This window comes from Rhinolophus sinicus, linkage group LG18 (genome assembly GCF_036562045.2).
Source record: "Rhinolophus sinicus isolate RSC01 linkage group LG18, ASM3656204v1, whole genome shotgun sequence".
In the NCBI taxonomy this organism is placed as follows: Eukaryota; Metazoa; Chordata; class Mammalia; order Chiroptera; family Rhinolophidae; genus Rhinolophus; species Rhinolophus sinicus.
Window position 1 is genome coordinate 6,078,919 of NC_133767.1, and position 18,059 is coordinate 6,096,977.

The 18,059-nt window shown below is 45.2% G+C and overlaps 1 protein-coding gene across 1 annotated transcript in view; it reads right to left on the reverse strand.

Moving 5' to 3' along the window:
* The window catches only part of MRTFB (myocardin related transcription factor B), a 236,889-nt gene that overhangs the window by 217,572 nt on the left and 1,258 nt on the right, over positions 1-18,059 (reverse strand). Inside the window, exons 3-4 of the mRNA XM_019750669.2 lie at positions 17,502-17,581; positions 15,863-15,948 (exon numbers count right to left, since the gene is read on the reverse strand). The gene's annotated coding sequence lies outside the window, so the exon portion shown is untranslated. The remainder of the gene's footprint in view (positions 1-15,862; positions 15,949-17,501; positions 17,582-18,059) is intronic.

An 18,059-nucleotide genomic window follows, 5' to 3' on the forward strand; every position in this document is an offset into this window, starting at 1 on the left:
TTGTCGGAGCCACTCAGCCGGACTCTGCAGCCCGATTGTCACCCGTTCTGCTCTCTGCGATTACAGAAGCCAACTCATCAATATCCACCGAGGGACACCAGGCCACAGAGGGTGGGCAGCTGCCAAAGACACCTTTTCTTTTTGGCAGCCATGCCTGATTTCCCTCTAAACAACCACAGCTCTCTCCTCTCAGACCTGGGGTTCGTGTGGAGGGGACCCATCCCCAGCTCTAGGGACGTCACACGATCCAGGCCTGACGCTTCCGGGCATCCCACTCCTCTAGTCACAAGGATGGATGGGTTCAGGGATGGGCACTGGGACGCATGGAGACCTCCGCTGGGAATGCTGGGGCGGGCTCTTTCCCACTGGGCTTGATCGTAAGAAGATGAGACGCGGGAGCTCCTACAGCCATTTCTGCCACCACGAGGAGGGAGCCAACAGCGAGGGAAAGGGGCTGAGAAAGTGGGAGAGAGAGAAATCCAATCCTGATGGTATCACTTCCACTCCTGGATCCAGCTGTGCCTGAAGCTAGCCTCTACCCTTGGCCGCCTTGAGAGCTCCTTGCTACGCCAACAAACTCCCATTTCATGTTATCGAGTTATGACCATCGTTTTGGTCACTTGCAACCATAAGAGTCTTAACTGATGAAACGGCTCAGTGGAAATCCCTGGCTGCCGAGAAAGAACTCAAAGGACGTGGGTGAGTGGTATTGTCACTACACACAAACACCGGCACAGGAAAAGCTATCGTCATATCAGGAAGCTCCAAATGTCAGCTGAGATGCAGGCTGAGTGCTGCACGCACTGGCTTATTTAGTCCTCGTGACAGTCCTGGCACGTACGGCTCCTTTTATCGCCAGGCCCAGGGAGCCTCTGGGAACCTCAGTGGCAGATGGAGGCTTGGGCCTCCACACCGTGTAGTCCCAGCAGGGCCTCTACAGTGAACTAGTAGTTTGCTCACTGGGACACACAAAACTCTGAGAAGCTGTGACTGGGAGGGGCCCACGGGCGGGGCTGTGGGGTAGCACACGGCGATGCTTATGTCACAGGTGAGGTGAAAGCTCCCCTCCCCCGGCTGGTGCGGCTGAACCTGGCACCTGCACAAGGGGCATCAAACTCTTTCTACCCCAGGTCACAGACAGAGAAGTCACCGACAGAAAGGCGGAAACTTTGGACATTGTGTCTTTCTGAGTCCCCTGTTTTTTCCCATTTGAAAAACGGAGACCCCAGCCCCCCAGCCTCGCTCATCTCACCCTGCCACTGGGGCATCAAATGAGGACAGAGACATGAAAGATTATTTGCAAAAGAACACGTGGGGCTGCAGGATGGAGGGAGTCACTTGACCTCCCAGGGGTGGATGAGCAGGCGTGGGCAGATGTAAACCAACCACCTATACTTCCTCCTCCCCGTCCATGGGCTGGAGAGAGCGGCAAGGCGTGCCATGACCTGAAAGGAACCTTTCTGTCCCCAAAGCGAAGGAGAGATAAGAACTGTGAAGCGAGAGAAACGAGTGCGACTACAGGCGCTTGGGAGTTTATTTTTACCCTGTTATCTCCATCCTGAAATGTCAAGCCTGGAGCCACCTCTCTCTCTCACCAGCCAACCCCCCACCCCCCAGCTCCCCAATCATTAAACGTGGCAACACAGCCTGGAAACAGGCCCCTTCTCCTCTGGTTCCTCTGCCTTTCCAAGAGAGTCACAGTGCTATGGCGACGGGAGGCATGGAAACCCTGAAATAGAGAAGCGGGAGGCGAGACCTTCCTTCTAGAAGCCCGGGGTACAGAGGAGGTCCTTACTGGTGGTACTGATTCTAAGGTTTGTGTCATGTGGGCTCTTTATGTTGCACGATGCAGAAATCCCTACTTACACTGGTTTATGTAACACAGAACATTTAATTGGCCGAGACCACTAAGAAGCCTGGTGATAGGTCGGGCTTCAGGTGAGGCTTGATCCAGGGGCTTACCGCTGTCACAAGGACTTAGTTCTCTCTATTTCTTGGCTCTGCCTTCTGTGGTCTTGCCTTCAAGCCACACTGTGCTTCGCCATAGCCTCTAGCAGTTCTGGAATCTTCCCTCGTGGTTAGAAATGGCTGCAGTGGTTCTAGATGTCACATCCTCATACTAGTGGCTTCCAGAGAGAGAGAGGAAACTTCTTTTTGCTAGAAGGTACCAAGAAATGTCTTCCTGTGTTTCATGGGTTCTGACAAGGTTCTGTGCCCATCCCTGAGCTCATCACTTTGGTGCAGGGGCAGGAGGTGAAAAATAGGTGCTCAGTCAATATTTGCTGGATCAATGAATGAAACTGTTTCCTGAATGGCCTTGGAAACTTTTAGAAGGTAGGACAATTTCTTATATTTTTCTTGATTTTAACATGTTGCCTAGCACAACACTGGCATAAAAAGATAGAAAATATACTAATATTTTTCAAATGAAGAATGTGAAATCTCTGCTGAAGGGATTTGCTCAAAGTTGCACCCAAATTAATACACAAAGATATTGGTGGGAGTGGGGGGGGGCGCATCTGCTTTTTTTGAGGAGTTCCCTTTCCAAAGCCAATGGTTGTGCATATTTGAGGAGATGAAACTGCAGAGGGGCCCATGGGGTCATCTTTCTATCCAGGCCTGGGAACAGGGTGGTAAGACCACCTTTCACAGGTAAAAGTATGAAAACAACATGCAAGGATGGTATGGTTTGCTTCTTTTTCCAATGAAGTGAAGTGAGGAGAATGTCCCATTAGAAAAGGAATATTTCGCCCGGTCCACGACAGACCCGTATGTCAATGTCAAGACCTCAGAGCGCTGCTGACTCACTCGGAAGCAACCCCCTGCTCCCTGGGGACACAAACTCTCACTGAGGCTACTGAGACCTTCTGGCCTGTGACAGCACTCAGGACGACCAGGTGAGAGTGTGGACGGCCCCGCACAGCTAATGGAAACTCGAACACACACCTCCTACAGATAGACATCTTGTCTCTGTGTGCAGTAGATGCCACGCCATCTGGGGCAACGCAAGGGTTCTTAGTCGTCACTGAGTCTCTGCTTGCCCAACCAGGCCGATTCCTCTCTTAGGCTCTCACATGCCAGACACCCTGACCTTTACTCTCTAGGACTCCCCAACGTTTGTAATAATATCTGTATTTAGGTGATGATTTGATCGATAGCCATCTTCCCCACTGAACTCCAAATTTCTGAAGGGTAAACATGGATCTCTCTAGTTCACGACTGTATCTAGTCACCCAGCCATGTACCTAGCATGGACAGCATACCTTGTAAACACTTTCTGGATGGAAGAATGGGTAACTGAATGGAAGAACGGGTAAGTGAATGGAAGAATGGGTAAGTGAATGGAAGAACAGGTAAATGAATGGAAGAATGGGTCAGTGAATGGAAGAACAGGTCAGTGAATGGAAGAATGGGTCAATGAATGGAGCTCAGGGTCTGCTGGGAAACCAGCGCACAGCCAGCCTGAGCAGAGAGGCTGATTTTTTTCAGTGTCAATCAGACCTTGCCACTGTAGGACCACCCTGTCTTCTTCATGAAGGCATCTCCTGTGCCTAGAATAGTATCTAGCATAGAGGAGAGGGTCAAGAGATATTGGGAGAATGAATAAATGAATGGACAACTGTCCTTTCCCTTTCCAGAGAAGCCTGGTTACCTTCTTAAAGACAAATTCCTAGAAAGGGAGGATGGGGGAAGCGGCAATACACAAATATACTGAACCAAACCCGAAGGTTCCACTTGGGTCATTTCCTTCAGACTCAGAGGGTCCGGTTCTAGGAGTTGCTAAGCCAGCAGCGGGTCAACACAGGGGAAGTTTGGAGTGCAGAATAAACGAGTTTGCTAGAGACGGGGCTCCTTTGGACTCTGTACCATGTTCCAGGGTTAGATACTTAAAGTATAAGTGAGTGATGGCTCCTGGCCCTCATCTCACACTCTGAAAAAAGAAACTAACTCAGGAATGGTACCGTATCTTATAAGACAGCTTGGTCCCAGTCTCTGCTCCCAGGTCAAGAGGGTACTGGACGGATAGGGATTTTCCTTCCTGAGGAGTATGTGAGTCCTAGTGGGTCTTTGTATCTGAAGTTTAACCAACCAAGGGCTCAAGACATTTGGTCTTTGTCCCTCCTTTGGGGGTAACAAAGAGGTCCAACATCTGTTTTTCAATCACCGACCTAAAAATCAAACACCAAAAAACTCCCCCAAACTATCGTGAAAAACCACCATAAAAACAAATCTCCAAACACTCCTGGGTCTCAAGCCCACCCCAGCCCAGCAAACAAAAGTGGCTCACCTTTCACTACAGAATACCTTCCAGAACCAGTAGGAAAAGGGAAGGGATTTACGGGTCGTCTCAGAGTTGTCGGCTCTGGCTTGTCCCCAGGATGAGTTCATTACTTATTCTTAGAGACTGGACTCAAATTAAACAAACAGTGCCTATAAATAGAGCGGGATACACTCAGCTCGGTGTCACTGAAAGGTCCTTTTCACAGGGACAGACGCGCTAAATGGATGTTCTCGGGTTACCCTGCTGGTACTACCGGGGAAGGGTTATCCTTTTTCGTTTTAAGTGTGGTCCAGGAGGGCGAGAAAAAAGCGGGTGAGTCAGACATTGGGAGTCAGCCTGATTCTGTCTCCATCTCTTTTTCAAAACGTTCATTCACATTCTAACTGAGGAGAAGTTGTGGAGGAAGGCTGCCACTCCATAAATACCCTGGCTGGGCAGTTTGGCAGTTCCCTCTGGGAATGGATCCGGGTTCAGGCTGCATTTGACAGAGTGTTCTGGTCTTTTAGATTAGATTGCAAAGTCCCTCAGGGAAGGGACCAAGTGGTAGGGTTTCCCCCATGCTGCCGAGCACAGGGATGGCTGAGATTTCCAGGGCAGACCCTGCGCCATGAGTTAAAAGGACCCTCTTTCAGTCCAGCCGTCACTATGGTGAGGAGCCTGTGTCCCAGGCCTGATGTGGCTTTGCTCTGAGCTCCACTGGGGGCTATGCTGGAGACACAGAATAATCACATCACCATAATGGACAAGTGGGGGATGGAAACATCTGGAATAACTGTGAAAAATATCAAGCGATGGGGTGACAGTCAAGTCAACATAGTAACAAGAGTTGCCACTGATTCCATGCTTGGCCAGCTCACTGCAGGCACATTTTTAAGCACTTTGTACAAACCGAATAATCGTTCCAAAACCCCTATGAGGTAGGGACCATTACTATCTGTTCTACAGGGGAGCAAACTGAGGCACAGAGAGATTATGCGCCTCGCCCAAGGTCACACGGCTCTTAAGTCTAGATTGGGAGTCACACCATTTAGCAACAGATCCTGGTCTTTTGCAGTAAAAAGTAAGTATGTGGGGCACCCGTCTGTCGGTTTTACTAGCTAGTACCGGCCCAAGCCCATAATTCCCCATCAACAAGAGTCCTGCAGGCATGGCCATGGGAAGTAGGATCGCAGGACTTCTGCTGGGAATGGGAGGATGGATGTGCACTGGAGGCCTGGCTGAGAACGGAATCAGCAATGGGAGGAAGCAGAGCTGAAAAACAGATCTGGGTGACATCACTGGAACCCTGGATCCAGCTGGTCCTGACACTGGACCCTACTCTCCAGTTTTACACTTTCATGAGCCGATCTTTCCCCTTTGCTCTGTAAGCCGGTCAGCATTGATTTTCTATCACCAGCTACTGAAAGATCCCCGACAGAGAAGCTGCCCCCTAACCAAACACGATTTGGCCAAAGCACCATCCCTGCCCCATCCAATGAGAGCTCATTCTGCACTCCCTTTTCTCACTCTGTTGGGCTCTTCCTGAAACAGAACATCCTGCTTCGGCCTCTGTTTACTGAAATCCTGAATCTCACCTCGCTTCAGAAACTTCTCCCGGTTGCACCGAGTCAGAAACGCCTACTACTTCATCTGGTTGCCATGAGACAGAGCTTATAGACTCACTTAGCACTGATTTTTATTCTGCCTTGAAATACTGTTAGTTATTTACAAGTCATTCATGATCATTTACTGAACACTTCCTGTGTGTCGCAGCCTCAGCTAGCGGTCGGGGATTCAGAGCAAATAATACCAGCATGTACCTGAGGTCTTTGTATCCATCAGTTATATCACAGCAGCTCCTAAAACACCCCACAAGGTAAGTATGAATAATAGCTCTCCCATACACGTCACAGGGTGGTAAATTAGGAAGTTAGGGTTAGACGCGGAGATTGAATAGATGTGAAATCGCAAAGGCAGTTTCCAGATGGAAGATGTAGGTTTTCACAGCAAATACTGTACAATTAGTTTCACAACTCTAATCCCTCCAGTTCCATAAATCCCTAATCCACAAAGAGGATATAAAAGACTCAATAGGTTTTAAGAGAGGATTTTACGAAGATTCCTTTTTTTGGAGGGGGTGAATCCCGTGCTGTCATTCACCTCCCAACAAACCCACAAAGCAGAGACGTTAAGCCGATTCCTGCACCTGTATGTGAGGAGATGGAGGCGCAGGGAAGTGTGTGTGACCCAGTTCAGAGCAGTGCAGACGGTGAGACGAGGCTAGGAAGCTGACATCGGCTTGCATGCCCAAAGCTCGTTCTGGGGAAGAGAACGAGTGTTTCCTATAGACCGTCCATGAACCACGCATGAGCAAGCTGGCCAGTGGACCATCTTACGTAGGCAACGGCTCACGAGGCGGCCTAGAAGGCAATGAGCTCTCATCAGACAGAGGCTGGACGTGGATCAGCAGATTTGTAGGGAGGTGCAGTGGCTGGTAGTCTGAGTCTCACTGCCCAAGTGTAGTCTCTCCAATACCTGCTCATTCCCCTCGGGGATGCCTGAGTACTCCCCACGGGAGCAAGGCCATCTCTGTGCTCTAATAGTCAAGTAGGTGCTTCCCTCCCCTGCTCATACTTGTCCTGCGTATTGTCTCTTCCAATCCGTTGTGTGCGTGTGTTGGGGAAAACAGTGTCTAGTTCCCCCTCCCCCAGTGGGCGGCGGATGGAGGAAGAGGAAAAGGGGCTTATCTTTAAACAAAGGTTGAAGTACTGATTAATACATTGGATAGGACATTCTGATTGTAGAATGTCCTTATGACTTAGAAATCACCGAGCTCAAAAAACCCAAAACAACTAAGAGGAAAAAGGAAGGTCGTGATACCTGCTTGGTTTTCATCTGGTACTAAGATAAGGACCTACCCCACTGAAATTGTAAGGGGGTAATAGGAGGCGAAACTCAAGTTACCTTGATGCTCTCACCCCACAAGCTCTGGTGGGCGGCTTATAAACACCGGAAATGTATTGCCCACAGGTCTGGAGGCTGGAAGTCCAAGATCAAGGGGCTGGCAGGTTTGGTGTCTGGTGAGGACCTTGTTTCCTGGTTCATAGATGGTCATCCTCTTACTGTCCTCACAGGGTGGAAGGGACAAGGGAGCTCTCTGGGCTCTCTTTTTGTAAGGACACTAACCCCATTCCTGAGGGCTCCACCCTCGTGACCTAATCTCCTCCTAATACCATCTCCTTAGAGGTAGGTTTCACCATATGAATTTGGGGGTGGGGTCGCATTCGGTTTGTAGCAACTGGAGACCCCCTTGGCCCTCTAGCTGGTACCCAGCAGGAAGCAACAACGGAAAAGAGGCGATGCACATCATAGCATCACCTGAACAACTGGCAGTTCGGATGCACGGCCAGGTCCCGACAGAGACGTGTGCTTTTGATCTTCTCTATTTCTGGGCTCGCTCTACTAGACACAATGTTTTCACAGCGCATCCATCTGCCTGGCTACTCACTGGAGAAAGGATAAAGCTTGAATGGTTTTGTTATTAAATAATAATGGAAAAAATGAGCAATCAACTTAAAAACTTGAGATTAGAAACTAATAAATCTAAGGACAGCAGAAGGAACGAATGAAAGATAAAAGCAGACATGAGCAAATTTGAAAACAGAAAAACAATAGAGCTGATGATAAATCAAGGAGCTAGCTCTTTTAAAAGGCCCATAAAAGAGACACACCACTGGCAAGGTTACACAAGAAGGGAGGGAGGGAGGGAGGGAGGGAGGGAGGGAGGGAGGGAGGGAGGGAAAGAAAGAAAGAAAGGAAGAAAGAAACGAAGGAAGGAAGGAAGGAAGGAAGAAAGAAAGAAAACACAAATAAATAGCACTGGACTATAAAAGGAACTAGAAACAACGACACGGAAGAAGATTAAAGGTCAGAGCATACATACAGTGTTTAAATTTATGCTAATAAAATAGTACCCAAAATAAGGCAATATAATTAACTTGAGAAGAGGTGGAAAAATCCAACTGGACAAAATGTCATGGGAGACACTGATAAGAAAGAACTCTCTGCCACTTTGATAAAACATATGGGCTTAGATGATTGGGGTGAGTGGGTAGGGAGCAACTCTGTCAAACCTTAAGGGAAGGATAATTTCTATATGATTTAATTGGTTCCAGAATATAAAAGAAGTTCAAAAGTGTCCCAATTAATTTTACAAAGTTAATCCAACCCTGGTGACTAAATAGTGAGAAGACAGAGAGAGACACACACAGAGAGACAGAAACGCGAAGGGAAAAACAGGAGCATTACACACCAATCTTATCTGGGGGCAGTGTGCTGGGGTGAACAGTGTATCCCCAGGGTCCACATCCACCTGGAACCTCACAGAGTGACCTTATTTGGAAATAGGGTCTTTGCAGATGTAATTATTAAGATGAGATGACATTGGATTTGAGTGGACCCTAAATCCAGTGACTGGTGTCCCTCTAAGAAAAGGAGGGACTGTGACACTCAGAAGGAAGATGGGCCTGTGACAACAGAAGCAGAGATTGGAGAGATGCAGCCACCAGCCAAGGAACACCAGGGATTTCTGGGAGCCGCCGGAAGCCAGAAGAGGCAAGGAAGGATCCTTTTCTAGAGCTTCTGGAGGGAACACGGTCCTGCTGACACCTTGATTTTGGACTTCTGGCCTCCAAACTGTGGAGAACTGTGAGAGAATAAAGTTCTAATGTTTGAAGCTCCCCAAGTTGTGGCACTTCGTTATGGCAGCCCGACGAGACTTGACTACAGACGTCAGCTATGAGTGAAGCTAACTGGGCTTAAAAATTGTTATAATCCTCCCTTGACAAATACACTTCATAACCACTTGAGGAGCCGTGTTTGAACTGAGAATTTTCCTAGGTTCCTTGGCTTCCTAAGATATTATGGGTGGTGTAAGGACAGTCCAAGGTCCTTTCATTATGGCCCCCAGCTGTGCCCTACATCATAATGGGCCCATGGCAATGGTGTGGACACTTGAGCACACGTGTCCACGCTTTGTCCACCCTCCACACAATCCATGCTTTCTGGTGCCTCCTCAGGCCTAGGAGTAGAAACACCTTCAATGCAGTCCCCACCGTGGGAGAACGGACCTACGAAAGAGGCCTGCACAAGCCCTGGCTGCAGGCTCGGCCACTTAGGGATATGACTCTGGCATCCTGGGTATTCAGAGCATGGTCCAGGAGGCAAGGGGCACAGGACCCAGACACTGAGGACCCCAGAATCCCCAACCCAAACAGGCCTGCGCCCACTTGCAGGACTCTCTCCTTGGTCCTGACATCTCCTCACATGTTGGGGAAGAGTGTGGCCAAAGAGGGACAGAACAGGGCCTTCTAATGCAAGGGCAGGTGCTGCCCTGTGTGCATCTAAGGGTGACGCTGCTTAGCAATTAGTCACATTGCAAAGAAGATCCAACACCACAGCACACTGAAGACAAACGGAAACTTTGTTCGTAGCTTTGTGGGACATCAGAGAAAGAAACCACACCCTTAGACATCTCAGTCCCCTCCCCCATGTTCTTTTCCCGGCTCCCTTCAAAGGGCCTCTAAAAAATCCCCAAGACTTCTTTACTGAGAACAGTCTAGCTTAAATCTTTCTCCCCCAGGAAAGCAAAAGCCAAATAATCACCTATCAATCCACAGCATGTCTGGGTGGATGTGGTGAAGTCTTATTACCTCTCTCTTTCCTCTAAGCAATGTGTTACACCATTTACCAAAGCAAACAAGTAGAGGATAGTGGTGGCAGTGGGGTAGAGAGGCAATACGTGAGTTTTGCTGCTAAAACATAACAAAACCAAAAACTCCAAAACGTTCTTACTCCTATTTTGTAACCATTAAATAAAACAGAATGTGGAATACAACAATATATTTAAAAGAATAATATAATATGACTAAATATAGCTTAATTCCATAAATCACAAATGCAAGGATGGTTTGATATTAGAAAATTTATAGATTCATAACATTCACTGGTCAAAGAAAAACACCGTATGAGCTCACAGAATTCACATTTCTCTCTTTCTACAACACTCCTGTTAAATTGGAAATGCAGGCTTAACATAAGTGAGAGGAACTTGACTCTTAAAATAATAAAGCAAGAGTCTATACAATAGCAAATTGGTCAAATAATGGAAGTATTTTTTACTAAATCCGCATAAGGCAAGAATGCCTGGTATTACAATTCAACACATTCTTAAATTCTGAGAAGTTCTAGCCAAAGTGGGGCATGTTGTGAGGCTGAGATGAACATGACCATCAGATATTCTATATTCGAGCTGCCTGATGTTTTAAAATTTTGAATTCATTTTCAACATTTAAAGGGCTTATATATTTCACGTTGAATAACGATCTCTGGTATATCTCTTTGAAAAACCTGACTATCTGTCAACACTAGGCCAGTTTCCCAAATGGTGGAAATTGGCTGGAACTGAGTAAGAACTTTCCCCTTAGACGAGGTCTGTGCTCTCCCATTTGCTGAAGGCCTCACCTGGCCCAATTCACTCATGTATGTTACTCCTTGGGCTCTATGGGCATCTGAATTCCTGAACCCACATAAGACAAGAAATAGAAAAAGAGGTATAAACATTGGAAAGGGCTCATAATTATCATTATTATTTTTGAATGCAGTGATGCCCTACCTAATATCCAAAAGAATCAACTGAAAAGAACAATTAAAATGAATAATACAAGTTCTGTGAGATGGTAAGTTATAAAACCCATAAAAATTAATATAGTGGAATGACTACAGGTTGGGGAGGGAAGAGTTTAGTCACAATTTGCAATAACAAAATAAACTTTGAATTAACTTGGCAAGAAAGGTGCAGCATTTACGACTCAAACTATAAAATACTACTAAAGAACATGAAAAATGATTGCAACACAAGTAAAGTAAAACACACTATTTTTCCAATATTGTGAGGATGTCTATTATTACTCAAATAACATAAATGTAATGTAATTCCAATAAAAACCTAAACATAACTTTTTTGGGGAAACTTGACCAAGAGCGTCTTAAATGTTCATCTGGAAAACTAAATACTTGAGGACAGCCAGCTAGCCAATAAAAATTCCAGAGCATATAATAACAGGGAGGCGTCTAACAAATTATTAAAATTTATTATGAAATGATAATTAAACTTATAAAAGGTGATTATAGGAACAATCAACATAATAGGAACAGAATTGGAAGCACAGAAACCCATCCAACATAAATATAGTGTGAGACAAAGGTGCTAATTCACATCAGCAGGTAAAGAAAATATTTTTCAGTAAATGGTATCAGGCAGCCAGCTAACTGTTTTGAAAAAACGTTAGCTACACACCTCACATCACAAACCAGTATGTTTTCAATGGAACAGAGATTTAAATTTAATTTAAAAAAAAAAAAGAATCAAGAATACCAGAAGAAAACTGAGGTGGATTTTATAAATCCTCAAGTGAAAAAGAAAACTTGAAAATATTAAAAGATTTGACAACATGTACAATTATAAAAATATGAAAGGCAAAAGCATAGGAAAAAAAGGACAAAAGACAAATTTAGTTAAATGCTTGCAATGTTTATGAAACTCATCAATCCCCTCAACAGATATAATTCTTAGAAATACAAGAAAGAATATCTGCTAAAGAGTCAATGACATAAGTAGGCAATTCACACACACACACACACACACACACACAGAAACAAGAACATATACTCAAAAACAAGTGGCCAAGAAATATATGAAAACATGGAACCTCAATAGTAACTTGAGAAATACAAATTAAAAAATTAAAATAGTGAAATGGCATTTGAACTTAGCATACTGGTGATTAAAGGCACAACGATACTATTCTCAGCGAGGGTGTAGTCAGGAGGCTCTCGTCTGCCCTGCGAACGTGACTACAAATTGATAAAACCTTTCTGTGAACATTATTGTGGATGTGCACAAAGGTTTATCGGAAAAGGTGCTCGTGCCATCATTGCTTCTAATAGGAAACGGCTGGAAACGTAAAGGTCGACGGGAGAGAAGTGGTTCAACAAAGCCCAGGGCAGAGAAGAGTGTGTGAGACCACTGGCCAGCATCCCTTCTGGCTGTGGCTGTGATGCACATTTTATAAATATTTTAGATTTCACCCACACAAGGAAGTGCTCTCCACCATTCAAATAATGATGTACAAGGTCATTTAGCCCATTGAAAAACTAGACAATGCCTGGCAGGAAAAAAACTTACAATATAACATATATAGGAAGATCCCAGTTTAAATGAGATAAATTATATGTGTAAGTAAAGACAGAAGAAAAAAACTGCTAGAAATATATCTCTGGCTAGTAAAATCAGATATAGTTTTTTTTTTGCCCACCCTCATGTTCAAAGATTCGCCCAAGATTCTAAGTATAATTTCTTTAACAGTCCATTGCTTTTCAAGGTAATGGTCGACACTGGTAGAGGCTACCCCTGGGTCAAGGATGGTAATGTCTGGAAAGTGTCCACGTCTAGGGTCAGAGGACTGTGGCCAGATAAAGGGTTACAGCCTTTCAGAGCACAAGATATGTGTGTATCAGGAACTTACATAAGAGTAAGCATAGAAAAAAACCTGAACGATGAGACTGTGGTTCTTTTCTTTTCTACATGCTTCTGCATAGTCCAAATGTGAAGAGATGATGTTATGTTTATAGCCAGGGGGAAAACAAAACAGAATACAGTTGACTCTTGAACAACATGGGCTTGAAATGCATCAGTCCACTTATACGTGATTTTTTAAAAAATAAATACTATAAATATATTTTTTCTTCCTAATAACAGCTTTTTCTCTAGGTTATTTATTGTGAAAATACAGTATATAATTCCTATAACGTACAAAATACGTGTTAATCGACTGTTTATGTTGTCAGTGGAAGAGCACAAACAATAGTAGAAAAATGAGCCAAAAACCGGCGACCTGTTTGGCCAATCACACACAACGAGAGGCTCGGCATCATAGGTCAACGTGCAAATCAGGACTGTAATGAGGTGCTAACTTATGCACAATCCATCAGCAAACATGGAGCAGTCTGACGTTAGTTAAGTGTTGGAGACCGGGTGGATCCATCAGTCATTGTACCCATCACCCATGTGAGTGCAAATTCGTGCAACCACGTCACAAAACAGTTGGGCACATTTCCCTCAAGCCAGACGTATACATAGACTATGTAACTCCTAGGTATGTCCCCAAGAGAAATGTTTGCATGTGTAGAAGACTAGGTACAAGAATGGTCATAAAAGTACCGTTTACAATATCAAGAATCTGTGAACAACCCTAACAACCAATAATGAGAGGGTTGTTGAATAAACTGGGGTATGTTCATGTAATAAAATATTAGAGAGGAGCCAAAACAAATGAATAACAGCAAGATGTGGTAATAGGATGAATCTTAACAATATCAGTTAACACACATACATACGTGCTTTTGGGAATACATATAACACATGCAAGAAACAATGAGACTAGATCTATAAGAAGGCAAGGAAATATTGAACACGTAAATTAGGATGAGGGATCACTCTGGATTCGGGGACACAGGGTGGGGGTGAGTATTTATAGTTAGATGTAAGTTATCATCTTATTGGCAAGGATCTAGCTTTTTTTTTGGGGGGTGGTAACTTCATGAGTCCTTTCTGGGTTATTAAAAATAAGAAGCTAAATAAATTAAAGCAAGTGATGTGTGAATAAATGGTGAGCGTGTTTCGCAAACCAAGGATTGTGACGACGTCGATTTTGTGCACCGGCAGTCCAACTAATACATTTCTATGTTAAACGAAAGTTAGACTATGATAAGGGACACAAGATGATTAATTAGAGGAAACCGAGGAAGCGTGAATCTGGATGAAAGCCTGAAGATTCAGTTTGAAGGGACAGATCCAAGGTTTAGAGTGTCAACTGAAAGCCACAAAGGAATCCCCTGAACTGCTCTATGGAGGAAGTGAAACAGACCTACCTGGAGAATGTTTTTCCTTTTATGAAAATGCTCTTCCATTTCAAAAGTACCCTCTCACACCACTCGGCGCACCCAGTGAATAGCCCAAAGATCTGGAACAACTGAGAATACGGTTTCCGCAGCTTTTCAGGATAACTAAGCTCTCGCATCTGCTCGCAAGACTCCTCTCATGCTATCTTATTCCTACAAGGCATTAAATGTGAAATAAGGCCTTGCTTGGCAGTGTGCCAGGAAGTATACTTTTACAACTTCTGTAACCTACGCTCATAGCAGCCCAGAACTTGGTAATGCGTATCACAGTGCTTTGAAGGTTTGGGCATTTCCAGGCAACGAGGATATTTTTTTTATAAATATAAGTAATTCTTTACTGTAATTCCATTATTACGAACACACAAGCTGGCTCTGCTTTTCAGACTCTTTAGGATCTAGATAAAGCAACAGCCTGTAGCTCTAACCTCTGGGCCACGTCTGCTGTCTGGCACACAGTAGACACTTCATGAATGTGTGTTGAGTAAACTGGCGTTGTTTTCTGGATTGCAAGAGAAAACACTTGTTGAGTGAAACATTCTTTCTACGGATTGTATTTTATATAGCAAAAACTGACCTAAAAAGTATGAATGTCTTTATGGTGGATATGTCAAAAGAATAGTTGAAGTTTGGGACTATTGCTAGAAATTAAGGATGCAGCCATTGTATGTGAGATCGGCGGCTGTGGCAAGGACACATCTTCAAAGTATATATAAAATTCAGGAAGTTAGAGAATAACACGCACAACTCTATACCGCCCCCCCCATACAGAGATTCAGCAACAGTGACTGCGAGATGAAGAGATTAAGACAAAACCCTCCTACATCCATGACCCTCTCGTTAAGACAGTCAAATTCTCCAAATCACTTTGATGTGTACATTGAATCTGTGCACCAAAAGACAGCAGGAGGAAGAGACATATGGAAAAATGCAAGAAATAATTAAGACAAGACCTTTCCCATAAGGCTAGTGGTCAGAAGTAGGTATTGGCGAGAGAATATCTCTAGCAACAGGAAGAAGAGTCACGTTCCCTATCCACTGAGGGCATATTATCTGAAAGGAGAAAATGCTCACATACTTTTCAGATCATAAGCGAGTTTGTGCAGAAACACATGTTCGTATTTTCCCAATTGAGGTCGTTTATATTTTTCAAAGCTCTGGGCCCCTCTTCCCGTCATTGCTGTTCTCCCTTTGGTTAGCCCCGCCAGCCAAACGACTTTCTTCTTTCCTGCCATCTAAGCACATCCGTGTTCATTTCCCCCTAAATTAACTTGCTTGCTGGTTTCCAAGTGTTAAGTTATTTCATGCATGTGGGTTCTGTTGGCACAGCCCATCAGCCAAGCTCTTGACTGCAGTCCTGCTGTTGGCTTGACCTGACTTGTATTTGCTGAAATATGAAGGCACCTGGGGCATAAACAGCTCTCCCGTCTCCTGGCTGCTGGACACGGGGTGGGGGCAGGCACAGTAAAGGTGCTTCTTTTGTCCTTTGCTACCCAACATCTCCCCCCCATCCAAATTTGTTTGCCAACCTGTGCTTTATATGCCTATCCATGCTGCCTGCATTTAGTAAAATAAACAACTCACCTACCACTGGAACTCTGGGAGGCGGGATCAGCATATCAGCATTAGATGATACGACATCATGACCCCTTCAGGCACGTCTCCTTTGTCTGTTTGCACCCAGAAACAAAGCAACAGATGAGGAAGTGAGGGGGTGTCCAGAGCTTTAGGATAAATCACAATAAACATGGGTTGGCCGGGGCTTCCCCCCCACTAAACTGTGAACTGTACTTTATTAAAAGCCTTTGAGGTATAATTTGCAGAGACTAAACTGCACATACTTAAAATGTACACTTTGGAGACATCTGTGTATGTTGTGAAACCGTCACCACAAGATTCCTAACATTTCTATCAACTCCAAATGAGTTATCTCTTGGGGGTATGGTCAGTTTTTATCTTCAACTTGGAAGCACTTTAGGTTGTGAGGGAATCTGACCTCACCTAGAAGCCCAGGGCTTACCATGGGGTCACCGACAGACAGTATTTAAGAAATCAATAGCAGCCTCACCTCCCAACCCTGAAAACCACCCCTTCCGCAGGGGAAGAAAAATCTCTCCCACCAACAAAAGACTTGCGACTTGCGGTCTGACTCACACTCACTCCTAGGGCGCATACTCAGCCTCTGATAAGAGGCAGTCAGTGTGTCCTCCCTTTGTTTATAATGAGTCATGCTGGAAATCAGGCAGCTACTTTTTTTTTTCTCTCCCATGTCACGGTTAGGCAAGACTCAGAGGAAGATACACCCCCATTCAAAGTGCAGTCATCCTTCAAAGTGTCCGGTGACTCCCGCGGAGCTCCGTTAGGAACTGTGGCTCAATGGGGACCCCTACTGGTGGAGCGTCACGTCTTGGCGTTGAGATCTGCCTTTCTTCCCGAACCTCAAGGACAGAGCTCATCGAGTCACAGATTTGCAAGAGGAATGGGAAGAAGCAGCTGAGATTTCTGTGCATCTTGTCCCCACCCAATTATTAGTGACAGAATGGGGCGTGAGTCACAACTTTCAGGCTATGCCCACACTGGGGCAATTAACCGCATAACTGCTTCCATGATGAACCTTCCCCAGCTGCAACGCGCCCGCCCCCGTGGTAGAGCTCTGGGCTGTGAGCCAACAGTCTTCAGCGGCATGAATTGTGATGGCCCAGGTTTAAAAGGCCCAAGTTGCAATTCTTTTACCCAATGCCTTCTTGGCCCGGATTTGAACATCCTACACACGAGTTCTGATGGGAGCCAGGAGGGTGTTTCAACTAGTATTAATGTCATGCAAGTCAGCATAAAGGAGATTCATCTGCTGTTTCACTGTATTGTGGCAAAGGGCTGTTTTGAGAACAAATCACCATAGCAACTCAGCGCCCCAATTACAGTAAGCTCAGCAGGACCAAACTAAAAATCCTTTCAAGTCTTAGGATGGGCTTGTGAGAGTGGCTCACTGTGACTTTCAGTTTCCAGATGACATTAGCCAGCACAATTTTTTGGTTTTAGAAACCACTGAAACGGACGCTTTAAATAATAATAGAACTACCCAGCCAGGTTACATAGGAGGGGTTCTGGGCCACTCCCTCAGTCTAAACACATGCAGACCTCAGTGCCAAACAGCAGCATTTTGGTGTCAAAAAAGAAGGATTCAAAGAGGGCTCCGTGTTACTCATTGTTGCAATGGACTTACCAGTTTCATTCTGAGTTGGGGGTACATGACTGTAAATACTGGTTTTTCAGAAGAGGCAAAGCAACACAAAGACAGGTTTTCTGTTGGTGTGAAAGAAAAAAACACTTTTATTCCCCCTCCACCCCTAGGACCCTAACACTGAGTTTTGGTTTCATTTATTACCTGTTCTCTCTCTAGCGTCTTCTTTCTGTCCCCCTACATTGCTCTTTCCTTCTGATTTACGAACAAAATCACCTTTGACGGGCTGCTGCCCCATTCCTTCTGCACCCACGCGGTCCCGTGGTTTCCTCAGCCCCAGTCTGGTGTGGGGCCCTGGGCTCCCTGGCCCACTGTCCAGGACGAGCAGAGCTCCCTGCATCGCTGCATTCTGACTGACACCACTGGTGTTCCCACTGCTCAGCTCTGTGAGTCATTCCCTTGAAATTCTCTCCTGCTTTTGATTCTGGTTGCTGCATGATTCAGAATCTTCTTCTAATTGTCTGTCTCCTCTGTCTTTTCGCCTCCTAAATTTAGGCACTTTCTAAATGCTGCCTGTTTCGATTTCTTTGCTTTAAGCAG